At 35.7% G+C, this 20,000-nt stretch overlaps 1 protein-coding gene across 1 annotated transcript in view; it reads right to left on the reverse strand.

Annotated features, from left to right (window-relative positions):
• The window catches only part of LOC144967022 (synaptotagmin-6-like), a gene marked incomplete in the record, with an annotated part of 95,400 nt that overhangs the window by 32,275 nt on the left and 43,125 nt on the right, over window positions 1-20,000 (reverse strand).

The following is a 20,000-nucleotide window of genomic DNA, read 5'->3' on the forward strand; positions in this document are numbered from 1 at the left end:
GGCTATAAATTCAATTTTCAACATCTTAACCATCCCGACTTAATACCGTTTTGAGGCGAAGGGTCACAAATATACCTGTTGATTTTGCTTTGCACATACTGTTTGAAATAACCCACTCATAACTAGCGAAATAAAACAGTATTGATTTACTACCAATTCCAAAATTCGAGAGGCCTTCCGAAAGCTCCTACATCCCCAGTATTCTTTTTTTTTTATATAATGTTCTAGTTGGGGGTTTGGGAGGGGGAAAAAAACTTTTTTTTTCAAATAAAGTCTCCCCCGTCCCAAAACCCCTACTAGATCAAGAATACTGGGGAAGGAGGAGATTTCGGAAGGCCTTCCAAATAAGTTAATAGATAGAACGAGGTTGACGTCACTGAGGTCTTTGTTATTGTTTTTTTTTTTTTTTTGCCTTCCATGTTTATGAGTAATGCTCACTAAACTGTATTAACCAGATTGTAAACGTTCAAGGTGACACACAGTTTTGTCTGCTGCTCCGTTATATTTCCGGATGGCAATGATGTGAGTTTCTTAGCCAAGCGCAGAACATCTTTAGCTCGTAAGAAGGACTTTAGCGAGAACTAATCACCCAAATGACTGTCAAATACAGCTTTTAATGTTAAATCATGTTTTAGGTCCCTGTACACAAACAAGTTAAAAAAAAAGACAAAATATAACAAGCTTTGAGATTATTTTCAACTAATTTCCACAATAATTAATCAGACAGTAATGAATGGGAGCGATCTTTTTTCATGTTTTCGTCGAACCAGGTCATCAATCACATGATTTGTTGCTGTCCAACGATTGGATATTTCTTAACAAATGTAAACACGCTGCTTTGTTTATGAAAGTTGTAAGCATACACATGTGTCAAGCTGAACAGAATGACCAATCGTGATGTTAGATATTTCAAAAACTGTGAACACTTTTCACTATGTGGGTCACTTTGAGCACGTATTCTAATTTGACCAATGACCTCGAGCACATGGAAATGTAATATAGATAGAATGCGCTTGACCAAGGAGTTCACAACATTGCCATCCGGAAGTAAAACGGACCAACACACAAACTCTGTGTAACCATGAACCTTTATAGTCTGGTTAATACAGTTTAGTGAGAACAACTCACAAACGCGGATGGCAAAAACCATAACAAAGGCCTGAGTGACGTTATCTGCATACTATCTATAGATCATGCCCATTCGATAGCTTTTGTCGTACGTTTTCGTCGAATACGATTCCACGATTTAGAATCAATAATTGGAGAAGATGCCAAACGAGGCTGTGGAGACTTTTGACCCGTTTACTGTCTGTCGTGCACGATGGACATTGTTGACAAACTCGTCCTTGACATATTGATCGATTTAAATAGCCTCCATCGTGGCAAAAAACTGTCAAACCTGGGACGTCACGTGAATGATGATAATGACAATATAATAATAATAATAATAATAATAATAATAATAATAATGATAATAATAGAAATAATAATGATGATGATGATAATAATAATAATAATAATAATAATAATAATAATAATAATAATAATAATAATAATAATAATAATAATAATTATAGAAATAATAATAATGATAATGATAATAATAATAATAATAATAATAATAATAATAATAATAATAATAATAATAATAATTATAGAAATAATAATAATGATAATAATGATGGTAATAATAATAATAATTATAGAAATAATAATAATGATGATAATGATGGTAATAATAATAATAATTATAGAAATAATAATAATGATAATAATAATAATAATAATAATAATGATAATAATAATAATAATAATAATAATAATAATAATAATAATAATAATAATAATAATAATAATAATAATAATAATAATAATAATAATAATAATAATAAATAGATAAATAAATAAAAAGATTTATAAATAGACAAATTAAATAATTACAAAATAAAATCTGAATCATTTTACTAAGTACTCTATATCCATGCCACTCGCAATAGCCATATTTTTTTTTGCTCAATTTGTGTTTCCGATTCCATTCTCTCTGCACATCATTTACACATTAATTGTCTTGTATGTAAATGCCCAAAAATGCTCATAATTCATACGCTACACGTGATTATAACATTTTGTGACCGTGTTTCCCTTCACCAAATCACACATGAACTCATTTAAGGTACACACATCCACCTATTTAATACGATTCAATAGTCTGATGTCACGCCGCCTGGCAACGGCGGCCATATTGGTTCTAAACAAAGAAAATCATTACTTTTTGTTTTTCATGCTGGCTCGAACTTTTCATATGCCTTGTGATCAGAATGTGTAAAAGTCAAAAATGATCAAATTTATGGTTTTTTTTTCCTCTGGATACCCTTTATGTTCGCCGGAGAAATATTTCATACGGGCGTCCGCCATTGTTCCGATAGTTTAGAGCCAGTGTTGCTAAGTTACCATGCGTCATTAGGAAGGAAGAGACGTTACGACTATTGAATCCTATTAATAAAGGGAATGCGCTTCAACAGTCGTAACGTCACTTCCCTCGTAATGACGCATGGTAACTTAGTAACTGGCTCTAAACTATCGGAACAATGGCGGACGCCCTTATGAAATATTTCTCTGACGAGCATAAAAGCGTATCCAGAGGTATAAAACCCATTATAAATCTGATCATGTTTTGACTTTTACACATTCTGATCACAAGACATATGAAAAGTTCTAGCCAGCATGAAGAATAAAAAGTAACGATTTTCTTTGTTTAGAACCACGATGGCCGTTGTTGCTGGGCGACGTGACATCAGACTATTGAATCCAATTGAAGGGAATGCTTTACGACTTAGAATATCAATATTCATTGCACCAAATAAATGTGAGCATTTTTTTAGCTTAAAATCTTTTAATAGCTTTTTCAGCTTTTTAAATATTGCGCAATAGCTTAGCGTACTCAAAGCGCTTTAAAAATAGTCCCTGGCCAACAGTAACATTTAACATGTAGGACGGGACACGACGCCTGTTAGGCGATATTACAATTTTTCCTGTTAACGGCCAGGTACTCATTTTACGCGTGAGAGAATGTGAGTAAAGAACCTTTTCCACAAGGACTCAACTATACGCCGAGCGAGACACGAACCCAGGACCTTCCGATCCGAAAGCGAATGTCATACCACTAGACGTCATAGCCACACTCAACATAGAAATACAAATAAAGGTATCTGTCACCTAATCGCGCCGTCCATTCGCTACAAATGGGTTCAATTCCCAAGATGCCAAGATGGCGGGACGTGCCAACAGTTTTTGCGGTCTGTAGGTTAATAACTCTCTATCCTTCTCTCTCTCTCTCTCTCTCTCTCTCTCTCTCTCTCTATCTTCTCTCTCTCTCTCTCTCTCTCTCTGCATCTCTCAAATCGATATCCTTTTCTTCTTTTTGAGCAGATGCCAGCCTTGTTTCTAAATTATATTTTTGGAACATTTTCTTTTGTCGTATCGTTTAAGACTAATAGGTTCTAAAATCCTTTAAATGCTATGTGTAACTTTTATGCATAGATACAATTTATCAATTATATAAATAGTATTCAATGTCGATTAATTGATGATATTGAGAATGAAATATCTAATAAATAAACAAGTGTCATATTCAATATTCGTAGTATGTAAACTCTATTTATATTCATTTGGCATGTCCGACTTGTACATTTGAGAGTTTCAAATAATTGATGTAACAAAATACAATATCCAATGTCATGTTACATTATTCGTCAAAATCAAATATAATGTTGGTAAGATCTTTATCAATGGCATTCTTAAACTTTTTTATAGAATTATTTTTTTTGGTCTCAAACTTGAAATTTTTCCAAAATTTCGCAGTCCTTTCAATTAGATTATTTTTCCTTATTGATAGACGAATTACATCTTTCAACAAATATCTTAAACTTATCTCCCCTAGTATTTGTAGCATGCGAAATTTTTTTTCAAAAATCTTTATAATCTATATTGTAAGAACCATGCAGGAATATATATATATATATATATATATATATATATATATATATATATATATATATATATTCGGACAGAGACAACGCTGTTAATGGCCAGGTTTTACACCTCAGTACGGTGAGAGAATGTGAGTAAAGAGCCTCAACTATGCGCCGAGCTAGGCTCGAATTCAGGACCATCCGATCCGAGAGCGAGTGTCATACCACTAGACCACATAGCTGTACAAATTCAATGATAGTTTACACCAATAGGAAGCTTGGTTTGGCTAGTTTCTATATATGAATATGATATCATATTTGTCTAAACTTGTAGCGAACTATCAACGGTAATAAACTGTAGTTTCTATTGTAAATGACTATATCTTTATATATACGTATTTTTCTATCTATCTATCTATCTATATATATATATATATATATATATATATATATATATATATATATATATATATAAAATATATATATATATCTTTGTATCAATCAATCCGTCTCTTTTACTTCTTTAATATTTCTCTCTATCCCCCACACTATCGCTTGCCTATCGCTATGCATATCCCTGCCTTCACATCCCTCCTTCCTTTTTCAGCTAATTACTTTTGGCCCTCTTTTACATTCTCTCAGTTCTGACACAGAGTGACAGGCCATTGATAGATTGGTCGTAGAGAACCATTAACTGGTATTCATGGTATTAGGAAAGATTGACAAGAATCGATCATATGTTTGGGACATTCTTCACCTCGATAAACCCTCCACCCCTACTCTCTCTCTCTCTTTCTCTCTTTCTCTCTCTCTCTCTTTCTCTCTCTCTCTCAGTCTCGCTCTCCCTCTCTCTCTCTCTCTCTCTCTCTCTCTTTCTCTTTCTCTCTCACTCTTGCTCTAGAAAGTCGTTTTCGTAACCTCTGTCACAAAAATAAACCACTACTGATATAATTTGAAAGAATATGAAAAGTTTGCTCCCATATTATAATCGGTAGCCCCATTCGTGATGGTGGCTATTGGCTATTAAAGACAGATGGAAGGATGGCTAGCTACCGGTACCAGTGGTGTAGTCCAAGTCGCTCTAGGTGGTTTGTGGATGTTGTTCAAAATCAGCCCACCCACTTCTTTGGAAATTCTATTCATCACCCTGTTGCTGTCCGTTACGTTCTCATTGCCCTTACTTCTATTGCTCTGTAGCGTATACGCTAACCCCTCCTTTGAGCCTCGAAGTGTCCTCTTGCTGGACCACCGTATAGCCTGGGATCTGAAATCAGGAAGATTGCGCACCTGAAAAAAGATGGGTCTCCTGTAATAGGAGGATATCAACGCTATGCACGGCCAGGAGCGTTGATAAAAGCTCTTCCCCCCCCCCCCCATACTCTAGATCTCGATATTGAGCGATAATATAATATGCGTCAGGTCGCTAACCCTGGTATCGCATTTTCTAGCTGAAGATGTGTTGGGGATGTGCTGAATAGCAGAAATTGTTTAGAAAGGTTCAAATATTATGAGCAAAGTATCAAATTTGTCTACACTTATCTATAAATACTCTTGATCCTGACTGTCAATTTTTTTTTGTATTCTTCAGTCTTCAAACCGGGAAATGTGACAATAACGACGTTTTCATAGTTTTTGTAAATAGTGTTGTTGACTATGGTATACCATCGTTTGATGTCTCTTGGCATTGCGGAGTTAACACAACTTCTTTAGTCGTTTCAGGTCTATTGCTCAACCTTACTTTTTATATCGTCTTGTCTCTATCAGTTTTAGACAAAATCTTTTCAGCTCTTATTTTGGTACTTGTCAACAACACTTTAATAGTTTCAGCTGCATTGGTCAACACTAATTCATTTCATCTCTATTTTAGTATGTATAGGAAATGAGATTAGCGGAAGAGTAGCGTCCGTGATTGAACGTCACCCCTAGTCTGTGACGTCACCGGAGGAGAAGTTATTAGAGAGAGAACGTCATGTTGGTTGTGCGCATGCATCTCTCGTCCTCGCTTCCGGTGAAAGCGGCTTGAGACACTTCGAAACCAAATTGACGTTCTGTCTGTAAGGTGACGTCCAATCAAGGGACGCTACTCTTCCGCTAATCTCATTCCCTGTAGTATTTGTAAAGTGTATGTAAGTATGTATGTATGTATGTATGTATGTATGTATGTATGTATGTATGTATGTATGTATGTATGTATGTATGTATGTATGTATGTATGTATGTAAGTATGTATGTATGTATGTATGTATGTATGTATGTATGTATGTATGTATGTATGTATGTATGTATGTATGTATGTATGTATGTATGTATGTTATGTATGTATGTATGTATGTATGTATGTATGTATATGTATGTATGTAGTATGTATGTATGTATGTATGTATGTATGTATGTATGTATGTATGTATGTATGTATGTATGTATGTATGTATGTATGTATGTATGTATGTATGTATGTATGTATGTATGTATGTATGTATGTATGTATGTATGTATGTATATGTATGTATGTATGTAGTATGTATGTATGTATGTATGTATGTATGTATGTTTATGTATGTATGTATGTATGTATGTATGTATGTATGTATGTATATGTATGTATGTATGTATGTATGTATGTATGTATGTATGTATGTATGTATGTATGTATGTATGTATGTATGTATGTATGTATGTATGTATGTATGTATGTATGTATGTATGTATGTATGTATGTATGTATGTATGTATGTATGTATGTATGTATGTATGTATGTATGTATGTATGTATGTATGTATGTATGTATGTATGTATGTATGTATGTATGTATGTATGTATGTATGTATGTATGTATGTATGTATGTATGTATGTATGTATGTATGTATGTATGTATGTATGTATGTATGTATGTATGTATGTATGTATGTATGTATGTATGTATGTATGTATGTATGTATGTATGTATGTATGTATGTATGTATGTATGTATGTATGTATGTATGTATGTATGTATATATATGTATGTATATCAATAGGTGTGATGGTTTCAATGTTAAGCAGGTGAAAACAACACCAATGGAATTCATCGTATAATGTACCCAGATCCCCTTAGGGAAATTACCGAATCATTCTGGGAATTCGGCATTGATTTGTAATAAATTGTAAAAGAGAGCAAGATTGGGTAATGTGGGTCACCCACCATTATTGTTTTCTGTACCTCTCTATCTCTTTCACTCTCTCTCTCTCTCTCTCTGTCTCTCTCTCTCTTTCTCTCTCTTACATATTTCCGAAAATCTCTTTATCGTAGTCCATTACCCACAGCACAATCACTCCCATAAATGCCTAACAGGCGTCATGGCCCGTTCTAAATGTTGAATGATGCTGTTGACCCTTGTAAAGCGCTTTGAACACATTTGGTGGATATTGCGCTATATAAAAGCTCTTTAAAAAATAAAAAAACCCTTGAAATGTTGAGGGTATTTAAATTACAATGTTTGTTGATTATTTAAAAAAAATAATCTATTTTTTTCGGAGGCGGGGGTGGGGTGTGTCACCCTGTTAGTTAAACCAAAAATGAATGAATACCAACTATTTTACAAGAAACGTTTTTTTTTCTCGTTTATCTCATTTTCATAGAAGTAAAAAAAAAGACTCTTTTCCTTTGGATGGCATCCAGCCAATACGCGACTGCTCACGTCACTGGTGTCAAACTAAGGGACTAGATTGTCGATACGGGTGTCGAATACCAGGACCCAAGGGACGAACTCGCGACCACTGTCTGAAAAAATTAACACGATTTAAAAAAAAAAATACAAATTGTAAGTGTTAATGGAAGGATAGGGAATGAGATTATCGGAAGAGTAGCGTCCCTTGATTGGACGTCACCCATAGTCTGTGACGTCACCGGCGTAAAAGTTATTAGAGAGAGAACGTCATGTTGGTTGTGCGCATGCGTCTCTCGTCCTCGCTTCCGGTGAAAGCGGCGTGAGACACTTCAAAACCAAATTGACGTTCTCTCTGTAAGGTGACGTCCAATCAAGGGACGCTACTCTTCCGCTAATCTCATTCCCTATAGAATTAAAGATAGATTAATGTGAATGTTACTAGCAAACCCCGCTACACCTTCGATCCAAAAACTTATCAGTGACACCTATGTTATCTACTGTCTACACCCACTGAATCTGCATAAACCTCTCTCATCTGTCTCCCCCTTAAAAAAAAAAAATAAAAAAAAAAATAATTTCCCTTTATTCATCCCATCGGGGAAATTTTTCTTTAGCGTCTATTCTAAGGGAAGACTGGAATAACCCATGCGTCAGCCGCAGTGCAGCGCTGCAAATTAAGCCAGGGTGAGGTAACTTGCTCAAGGCCACTCAGCGGCGGGTGATCGAACTCGGTACCTTTCGGGTAGGAAGCTAAGACCGTACCGCCGAGCCACGCTGCCCCCACGCCACTGTATGTGATTGTGTACGTGTGTGTGTGTGTGTGTGTGTGTGAGAGAGAGAGAGAGAGAGAAAGAGAGATAGAGAGATAGAGAGAGAGAGAGATATAGAGGAGAGAGACAGGAATAATGGTATACATGAATGTTATTGAAGAAAACAGGTCGGTATCGGTGTTATGCGTTCAGGCAAATACTCCCAACATCCTCTAGCCAAATTTAACATCCCAACACACAAAAATGTGTGTAATCATTAACGTTTACAGAATGGTTGATATGAATGAATAATCACTTGTAAGAGAGTGCGGCTATGTGGTTTAGTCGTATGACACTCGCTTTCGAATCGGAATGTCCTGGGTTCGAGCCTCGCTCGGCGCATAGTTAAGTCCTTGGAAAAAACTCTTTACTCACATTCTCTCACCGTACTCAGGTGTAAAATGAGTACCTGGCCGTTAACAGCGTTGTCTTTGTCCGAAAAATTGTAATATCGCCTAACAGGCGTCATGTCCCGACCTACATGTTAAATGTTGCTGTTGACCAGGGACCCCTTGTAAAGCGCTTTAAGCAAATTTAGTGGATATTGCCCTATATAAAAGTTCAGTTTTTTTATATTTCTTTTTAAAAGAGAGTTTATGCAAAAGGTTACACAAGAGTTCTAAGTGGGTTTAAAGAGTTCACGGTGCTTGTATATCAGTTAAACTTGGTCATTATTTAGTGGGTTTGTGACTATTTTACGTTCCAAAGTTAAAGGACCGAGCATTATATTGAGTACTAGAAAATGACATTCTTTGATCGGTGTTTCTTGGTATTTGGGGATAAAAGCATCAAATTATAGTTGGTATGTTTTTATTTGGGCGGACGGTATTTGTTATTGAACGTAAAATGTGACGTTTACCAAAAATTATATTATATCATAAGAGGCGGGGTTTATCATTAATATGTAGGGATTTAGCGTTTCGAGTTGAGCATAATTCGTCTTTACCTTTAGGGAGTTGATTTTAGGTTGACAGGGACTGTCAAAATTAGTAGGAGGTGTGGTTTGAAGGAATTGTGGGAACAGTTACAATAGGGGATAAAATATGGTGTTTCTGATCATTGTATTCTAGTTAACTACGCCACTACCACATTATCTCATTAATCTGTGGTGTTTCGTTCATCCTGTTTTGTTGATAAAGGGAAAACCCGAAACGTTCATTTGATCTTTTCTTGTAATAAAATCGAAGCTTACATTCAACTTCATATTTTTTATTTTCCTGTATGATTGAACATTGGATGTCAATCGTTAACTTCGTTTATTTCGCGTAACTGGCTTCATTCCCAAATCCAACCACTTCGGTGTGAGATTCTTGGGGTCAAAGGGTATATTGTTTCCCTCGTTGATGGAGATTTTCTTAACCCTCTCCTTACCACGCATAGAAAAATCGACAGATTTGTTACGATGTAACTGACACTATTCTCATTCTGATTTCTCTTGTACATCACAAAGTGTATAGAAATGCTTTGATAACAGCGATAAATACTAAACACTGTGTTGTAGAGCTCACTTGTTACTTTTTTGTTTGAGTAAGAAAAGCCTATATTTGTGCTGGGTGGGTGTGAATTTTCGGGGGATATTCTAAAAATAGCTGGTAAGGAGAGGGTTAAGTCTATACTTTATTTCTTCTTATTTCTCATCATAAACGAGGTGTAAAAATCAATTCCTGACAAAAATAAAAGTAGGGTGTGTTTTATACAATCATTGACAAATTTCAGATTTAAATAACTCCAAAGATATGGAAGATCTAATCAAGTGATTTTTTTGCCATAGGTACAGAATTTATTTAAGTTTTGATTGATATACGTTTTAACAATGTGCACTTTTTGATAGATGAGTTATCATGTCATGAGTATGAAAGGGTAATTAATTATGAAATATATTGTAGTTTACAGTATGTTTGTTTTTAATCATTAACACCTTTCATTGTAAATATATATGTCCCCAATAGAAACTTGAGGTCAAGCAATGACCAATCAATCCTTGTCAAACCTAAGCCATTGCGTAAAATAGGTGAACAATCTTTTCAATTTTCGGCCGCCCATTTTTGGAACTCTCTCCCATCACACGTGAGATGCTCGGATTCGTTGACAACGTTCAAATCTCGCTTAAAGTTTTATCTTTTTGCGTCATAATGTTGCAATATTATTTTCATATTTTGTTGTTGATAAATTGAATTCGTATCACGTTTCTATCAAACTTGTCTTACTGTAATATATTTTGTTTTATATCACTGTAAAGCTCTTAGAGCCTGTGACAACGGGGTAAAGCGCTATATAAATGCCATTTATTATTATTATTATTATTATTATTATTATTATTATTATTATTATTATTATTATTTATTATTATCATCATCATCATCATTATTATTATTATTATTATTATTATTATTATTATTATTATTATTATTATTATTATTATTATTATTATTATTATTATTAAGAACAGCTGCAACGACACCGCTTTCATCCGGGCTATTGTGAAGACACGCTTACAGGCTCAGAGACTAATCCTGTAGCATACCTCAAGGACTCCCTAAGTGTTTCATCGAATAACGTACGGACTTCCACTAATTACTCCTTCTGAGAGTGATTTTCTTCCTCAGGTACTGCTCCCTCCGATCACTGAACCAATTGTTTTAAAGTTGTTTGTGCGGCTATGTGGTCTAGTGGTATGACACTCGCTTTCTGATCGGAAGGTCCTGGGTTCGAGCCTGGCGCTCGGCGCATAGTTGAGTCCTTAGAAAAGGCTATTTACTCACATTCTCTCACCGTACTAAGGTGTAAAATGAGTACATGGCCGTTAACAGCGTTGTCTTTGTCCGAAAAATTGTAATATCGCCTAACAGGCGTCATGTTTCGTTCTACATGTTACCTGCTGCTGTTTGGTCAGGACCCCTTGTAAAGCGCTTTGAGCACATATAGTGGATATTGCGCTATATAAAAGCTCATTTAGAAAATAATAAATTGCGTGCCAACTATTTCTCTACCATTGTGTGTGATGTATTTATGCTTTTATTAGATGAAGAATGATTTTGATCCCCGAAACATTCCCTATTAGGTATGTTGTTCTTTTTTATAAGCCGTCAAATTTATATTTTGCTTATTACTTTTTACTGCTCCAATACGATTCAATAGTCTGATGTCACGCCGCCCGGCAACGGCGGCCATCTTGATTCTAAACAAAGAAAATCATTCCTTTTTATTTTTCATGCTGGCTAGAACTTTTCAAATGTCTTGTGATCAGAATGTGTAAAAGTCAAAACATGATCAGATTTATAATGGATTTTTTTTTCTCCTCTGGATACCCTTTATGCTCGCCGGAGAAATATTTCATACGGGCGTCCGCTATTGTTCGATAGTTTAGAGCCAGTGTTACTAAGTTACCACGCGTCATTAGGAAGTAAGTGACGTTACGACTGTTGAAGAGTATTGTGTAGAATTTAATCAGCTTCCTGAACAAGTGGCAAGTCTCTCAAATCTATAACTAATCCCTGAACACGGAGTTACTTCCCTTACATAAATCGATAAACCTTTTTCTAGATTGTATCTATCTATCTATAATTATTCTCACCGGTTTGAGAGATTGCGAATCTGAGAGCGCCATTGAAGTATGTATTTGGTTTTGGCCGTCTATAAATTGTTCATTACATTACATTTCAAAATAGTGATGTAAGCTTGCATCGTAGATAGGTCAAAACCGTTTCCGCTTGGAGATGTACAGATATATAATCTATTATTATTATTATTATTATTATTATTATTATTATTATTATTATTATTATTATTATTATTATTATTATTATTGTTATTATTATTATTATTATTATTATTATTATTATTATTATTATTATTATTATTATTATTATTATTATTATTATTATTAGGCATTGCACCGTTACCCGGAAGGTCCCGGGTTCGATCCCCGCTTCAGGCACTTTCGTTTTTTGTTTTCCTTGGGAAAGATTATTAACCCCAATTTACTCACTTGAACAACATTGGTGATTTCTGTAGGCATCATGTTTGATGAAATATCTATCTATATTCCTTCGAGGAATGCCTAGGCGACGATATCTTATGATGCCGTCGTGGCGAAAGGACATAATTATATGTAAAGTTGTGTATGAGAAGTACTAGATAATAACGATATTTTCATCATCATTTTCATTAAACATTTTTTAAGTTGGAATTCTTAGGTTAGGTAGTTCTAGGACCATTTTCATGATTTATTTTTGGACAGGATGTCCAGCCACTTGACCTAGTTTCACTTCATCTCTTGTTGTTACCAACATAAGTGCCTGCTCCACTCACTTTTCTGAATTAAAAATTCACCCCACATACCGGAGCATACTCAATGTCTCAATTGTTTCCATATTAAATGTTTGTGTTGAGAATATTGGCTATTAAGCTTAACTGCTGGCCAGGTAACTTCGCGATGGTTGTGTGTTGGACCCGCGGTCTCCAGTAGTCGGCGAGAGAGAGCTCTAGGACTGACCTGAGTTTGAAACGAATATTTTTGTGTTCGTGGATAGCTCATACGGTAGAGTCACGCTCTCACCGGCCAGGCGGAGTTGTCGTACCAATAAGGTCGCAGGTTCAACCCTATCACCGCCGCGAATATTTTTTATTCTCTATTGTCTTCTGGCACTTTTCTACTCACTTCACCTCTTCTTGACTTAGTTTATACGCTTGGGAATACGCTTGTTTTGGTGTGTCTTTCCCCCCCCCCCACCCCAATAATCTTGAATTACGGTTATCTGACACCCTTTGGTTGTCTTACATTAAAGATGGGATAAAATTCAAACTTATAGAACGTAGGGTGATCTGACCACCCACTCATCGGTAATAATAAACATCTGAAATAGTTGACATTCTGAGTGTAAGGCTGGGACAAAATCAATAAGATTATCGATTTTTGGTCCCCCCTACATAAGCCTTTTATCTCTGGTCCCTTCGATGATAATTCTGGCTAAGCATGCAATCCTTGGGACTATGTCTATCCAAGCATCCCACCGTCCTGATTGTGTTAGTGATGGATGGTAGTTGTGGCTATTATAGGAATAACGGAGATGATGACGATGGTAGTTGTTGCAAATGGGAGGGTTGGTTGTGGATGTGTACGTTGAAATAGTCATTTGAGGGAAATGGTCATAAGAAGTAGAAGTCTAGAGTGATAATAACAATTGACAGTTTTAATGATGATGATGATGATGATGATGATGATGATGATGATGATGATGATGATGATGGTGATGATGATGAGTATGATGATGATAATAATAATATACTACTACTACTACTACTACTACTACTACTACTACTACTACTACTACTACTACTACTACTACTACTACTACTACTACTACTACTATAATAATAATAATAATAATAATAATATATACTTCATTCATAAAAAAATGGAAATTCGTTTACAGACGTGGCATGCATAAAAATGTATAAACACAAAGTTGAGAATCTATGGCGGCAATATATATATACACACACACACACACACACACATTATATATATATATATATATATATATATATATATATATGCAAATGCACAAACATGTAAAAATATGCAACCAAGAACCAATAGCAACACTTTATGTATTAATTTGATAAATTGAGATAGGCCATAACTCTGGCCTTTAGTCCGAACTTGTGTGTGTATATTTAAAAAGATTAATTTAAATCACAGTTGGGCGTTAACAATTCGAACACTATGTGGCAAAAATGAATTAAGGTGACGTGTTGTCTTTGTTTTTATAGATATAAGGCGACGGCTCCTCATGGAGAACTTAATATATTTGTGATGATGATGATGATGATGATGATGATGATGATGATGATGATGATGATGATGATGATGATGATGATGATAATAAAAATTATGATGATTATAATTATAATGACAATGATAATAATAATAATAATAATACATGGAAAGTCATGTATGTTGTGAGCTTAAATTACGATTGCAATTATTCTAATGGACAACTATTGTTTCTCTCGACACTTTTTTACAACCTTTTTCTAATTGAGGCTCTATGTAAATAAAAACATTGCGCTTTATATAGCGCAATATCCACTAAATGTGTTCAAAGCGCTTTACAAGGGGTCCCTGGTCAACAGCAATATTTAACATGTAGGACGGGACATGACGCCTGTTCGGCGATATTACAATTTTTCGGACAAAGACAACACTGTTAACGGCCAGGTACTCATTTCACATCTGAGTACGGTGAGAGAATGTGAGTAAAGAGCCTTTTCCAAGATCTCAACTATGCGCAGAAGCGCGAGGCTCGAACCCAGGACCTTCCGATCCGAAAGCGAGTGTCATACCACTAGACCACATAGCCGTACTGGGGCCTGACAATGAATTTAATCATCACAAGGCAAAATCATCGCTTTGAATCGTGTCAATTCTCTAGAGTGACTTATTTCAGGCCTTTCGCTTCCTAATCGTCCAATCGGGACGCCTCGGCTGCCTCTCTAATTATCTGTGTCATTTTCTTCCACTGTTCACGGTCTTTTGCTGTGGATGCTAATTTCGTAAGGTCTTCCTTTGATTTTAATTCTTTGTTGTTATTTTGAAGGCGTTTTAGGTCTCTTTTAATTGAGGACAGTGTGAATTGACGTGGGAGGTCTACCTTGATATTTCTTGTATCCAGATTGGGTGAAAAAAGTATTCATGGGTTTTTTAGCTGGTATATTTACATCTCTTCTGAGTATATGCCCAAAAAGCCGCCACTTGCCGCCAGGATTTGAATGGATAAGGAATTCTCTTGAGTACAGATGATTTAATACAGAGAGAGTAATGATACCCCGTATTTCATCCGACTGTCTCTCTTCCAATTGAAAATGCATTTCGTCTTCTTGCAGCACTCCGCACAAAGACAACGCTTTTAACGGCCAGGTACTCATTTTACACCTGACTACGGTGAGAGAATGTGAGTAAAGAGCCTTTTCCAACTATGCGCCGAGCGCGAGGCTCGAACCCAGGACCTTCCGATCCGAAAGCAAGTGCCATACCACAAGACCACATAGCCGCATAATTAACTGGATACAAAATGTGTCACACACCGAGATCTCAGATGCGAGTTCTTAGATGAGAAAGTTAAAATTGCTGGGCGAATGTCATAATATCCTTAACGCACTCCAACTTGGTAAAAAGTGTGACATTTCGCCAGCTGGACTCCGAACACGAGTTGTCATGGTCACATACACGCTTATCAATGTTTTGGACACGGCGGGAATAATAAGGTCGATTGTTGAGTAACCTAATGGAAATAGAGAGAGGGAGAGAGAGAGAGAGAGAGAGAGAGAGAGAGAGAGAGAGAGAAGAGAGAGAGAGGAGAGAGGGAAGAGAGAGAGAGAGGAGAGAGAGAGGAAGAGAGAGAGAGGAAGAGAGAGAGAGAAAGAAGCGAGAGAGAGAGAGAGAGAGAGAGAGAGAGAGAGAGAGAGGGAGAGAGAGAGAGATCAGAATGTGATTACGTTCTCCATCCAGCTAATCCCGAGTTGGCATGAAGGGACACGATAGCCACACCGGTGTCTTGTCCTAGGGTGATCCGGACCTTTAAAGGCGTAAGTTCCAGAGAGATGAAGTTGATCCCAGATTATCGAATGTCTAGCAAGACCATAAAGTACTTGCCTAAACCAGAACACTACTAAAACGACACGCAATACTTGTGTAAATGTTTCAACCTTTTCATTGACATTAACCATCTCCTTACCACCTTCGGGGGGCGAAGTGGCCGAGTGGTTAAGGCATTGCACTGTGATCCGGATGGCCCGGCTTCGAGCCCCGCTTCAGGCGCTTTCGTTTTTTTTCCTTGAGCAAGATTATTAGCCCCCAATTTGCTCACTTGGACAACATGGGTGATTCCTGTTGACATCAGATATCTTGTTTGATGAGTTATCTATATTCCTTCGTGGAATGTCTAGGTGACGATATCTTATGATGTCGTGGCGAAAAACGCATAATTTAAAACAAATTACCACCTATCTTCATCAAAATCGTCACATTTGTTACGACACAATATACATTTTTCATATTCAGATTTATTTTGTACATCACAAACTTTGAAGAATGATCTTTGATTGATTAATAAGAACATAAAGTTAGTTGTTTTGTAGAGAGCCTTTTTTAGTTTAAAATATCAATTTTTCTGCTGGGGAAGCCTGCCATTTTAGGAAAATACTGAAAATCACCGGCAAGGAGAGAGTTAAGTAACCGACTAAGTTGTAAACAATACTCTTCAACAGTCATGAAGTCACTTCCTTCCTAATGACGCATGGTAATTTAGTAACGCTGGCTCTAAACTATCGGAACAAAGCCGGACGCCCGTATGAAATATTTCTCCGGCGAGCATAAAAGCGTATCCAGAGGGGAAAAAACCCCCATAAATTTGATCTTGTTTTGACTTTTACACGTTCTGATCGCAAGGCGTATGAAACATTCTAGCCAGCATGAAGAATAAAAAGTAATGATTTTCTTTGTTTAGAACCAAGATGGCCACCGTTGCCGGCGGCGTGACATCAGACTATTGAATCCAATTGTCGACCCGATCAAAAAATATATATAAAAGCTTAAACGAACAGGACGCCACTTCTTTTATACTGCAGACATTTTCATATTCTGTACATGATGGAAACACACTCAGTCCGACCAATGTTTTCAGTTGGTATCTGCTTTATACTATTTTACTGTGAGGTTTTGGAAGATGTATCTTTCTCATAAACCTATCTGTGTAAACTTGAAGAAATGCCTTGTGATTAATCGTTTGCGGCTATGTGGTCTTGTGGTATGACATACACTCGCTTTCGGATCGGAAGGTCCTGGGTTCAAGCCTCGCGCTCGGGGCATAGTTGAGTCCTTGGAGAAGGCACTTTACTCACATTCTCTCGCCGTACTCAGGTGTAAAATGAGTACCTGGCCGTTATCCCTGTCCGAAAAAAATTGTAATATCGCCTAACAGGCGTCATGTCCCGTCTTATATGTTGCATGTTGCTGTTGGCCAGAGACCCCTTGTAAAGCGCTTTGAGCACTTTTAGTGGATATTGCCCTATATAAAAGCTCAATTTTTTGTATTAAAAAAAAATCTAAAATTAAAATAAACATAGGCATTGGTTGATAATTCGCTTTAACTCTCTCCTTACCAGCCATTTTCCGGATTTTCCCCAAAACTTCACACCTAACTAACACAAAAATAGATGTTTTATCACTCAGACACAATAGCAGTAAAGTTCTTGAGATACATCATTTCTTTAGCAAAACATGCTCTACAAAACACTGCTCATTCTCTTTAAACTGTACCGGAGAAATTTGAACAAGACAAATAAATGTGAGTTGTATCGTGACGAATGTGACGATTTTCCTATAGTTGGTAAGGAGAGGGTTAACGCATTTGTCACTTAAAACGAATCCGAGCATCTCACGTGTGACGGGAGAGAGTTCCAAAAATGGGGGGGCCGAAAATTGAAAAGACTGTTCACCTATTTTACGCAATGGCTTAGGATTGACAAGGATTGATTGGTCACTGCTTGACCTCAAGTTTCTATTGGGGACATATATGTTTAGAAGGTCTTTAATATAGGAGGGACTGTTCGTGCTCAGGGATTTGTAGACAACAGTACAAATCTTATAGGCAACTCTTTTTTCAACAGGAAGCCAATGTAACTCACGGAGAAGAAGAGTTGCTGACGGGTATTTTTTGTTATTGCGTACAATGAGCCTGGCTGCGTTATTTTGAGCAACCTGAAGTTTGCTAATTTTGTCTTTAGCTAAATTCGCCCAAAGGGAGTTACAATAGTCCAATTTAGATAAAACCAGGGAATTAATTAAAAGTTCTGTTATATGCTTCGGTATTAAATTACGAATTTTGCTTATTTTTTTCATTTCTATGTACATAGATTGTATGGTGTTATTCACGTGGCTTGTCATGGAAAGATCTTATCAATGATGACGCCAAGGTTTTTTTGCTTTATTTGAAAATTCTATTGTGCTATTTCCGAGAGTAATAAGTGATTTATTTGCCTGTTTAAGGATACTCGGCCTTCCACACATTAAAATCTCAGTTTTACTATCATTTAATTTTAACTTATTGTGGTACATCCAAAATTTAATCTCATTAAAACAGCTAGTAATTCGTTGTATTAAGAACTGTAAATTACTAAGGGGTGCTGAATCATATATTTGCGTATCATCTGCGTAAAAATGATAACTCAGATTGAATCTGGATATCACACTAGAAAGGGGCTGCATATATACAGTAAAAAGGACAGGGCCAAGAACAGATAGATAGAGAGAGATAGATAGATAGATAGATAGATAGATAGATAGATAGAGAGAGAGAGAGAGTGTGTGTGTATGTGTGTGAGATAGAGAGAGTGAGGGTGGGGGATAAAGAGAGTCCTACATATTATTCCAACATCACGTACGACTTGATATAAAAGAAACCGCTCAGATTCAGCACAGGAGACAAGACCCTTTGTTCAAGTATTTGTCGCTGGTAAAAGTACCTCTGACTGTCTAATAACACCGGAAACCGGAAGTTGTCATCCCTATAATTCCAGCTTCTTAAACTTCAAAAGAGCTGTGTATTCTGTAGAGGCGTATTTCTTCCTGTTTTTATATGTTCTGTTTCAGGACGCCATTGGGCTTTATTTATTCTGTTTAGTACCAGCCTACAGAAACAGTAGTGTTTACATTGTATAAGCAATCAATACTTTTCTAGAACTCCATTAAGATTTCCAATCTCAGCGTAACATTGAGAGCGTGTGTTGAGAAAACGTTCGTTGTGAATGTAAAACAAATTGATTTATTATTTTTTAAAAAATAGGGTGAGTGTAAATATTGGTCCCATGCTATTTGTTTTATACCAACGAGCAATCAAAAAATGTTAACACTACCCTTTCACACATTAATATACAAACAACTTGCAACCATTTTTTAATTAAGGGTAATTCTATAGAATTTTTAAAAATATATATATATATCTAGTGTATAAATGATCGGTCATTAATTTGATCTTGGCCTTTAGGTTCGACATTTGACCAACCTGTCGCCATAGATTCTCAACTTTGTGTTTATACATTTTTATGCATGCCACGTCTGTAAACGAATTTCCATTTTGTTAAATGAATAAAGTATAAATTATTATTATTATTATTATTATTATTATTATTATTATTATTATTATTATTATTATTATTATTATTATTATTATTATTATTATTATTATTATTATTATTATATATTATTATTATTATTATTATTATTTATTATTATTATTATTTATTATTATTATTATTATTATTATTATAATAATTATTATTATTATTATTATTATTATCATCATCATCATCATCATCATCATCATCATCATGATTATCAAACTCATCATTAACATCGTCATCATCCACATATTTAATATGGAAACAATATGGAACTAAATGCATCTAATCAGCTTGATTGACACACTATTTTGTCTATCAGTTAGGGTTTTCAGGCAGGGCTTCATCAAAGTGGAGAACTATATAAAAGCCCAATTAAAATTTAATGAC

This window comes from Berghia stephanieae, chromosome 3, assembly GCF_034508935.2.
Source record: "Berghia stephanieae isolate SIO BIC M18660-M18661 chromosome 3, UCSD_Bste_1.3, whole genome shotgun sequence".
NCBI lineage: Eukaryota > Metazoa > Mollusca > Gastropoda > Nudibranchia > Aeolidiidae > Berghia > Berghia stephanieae.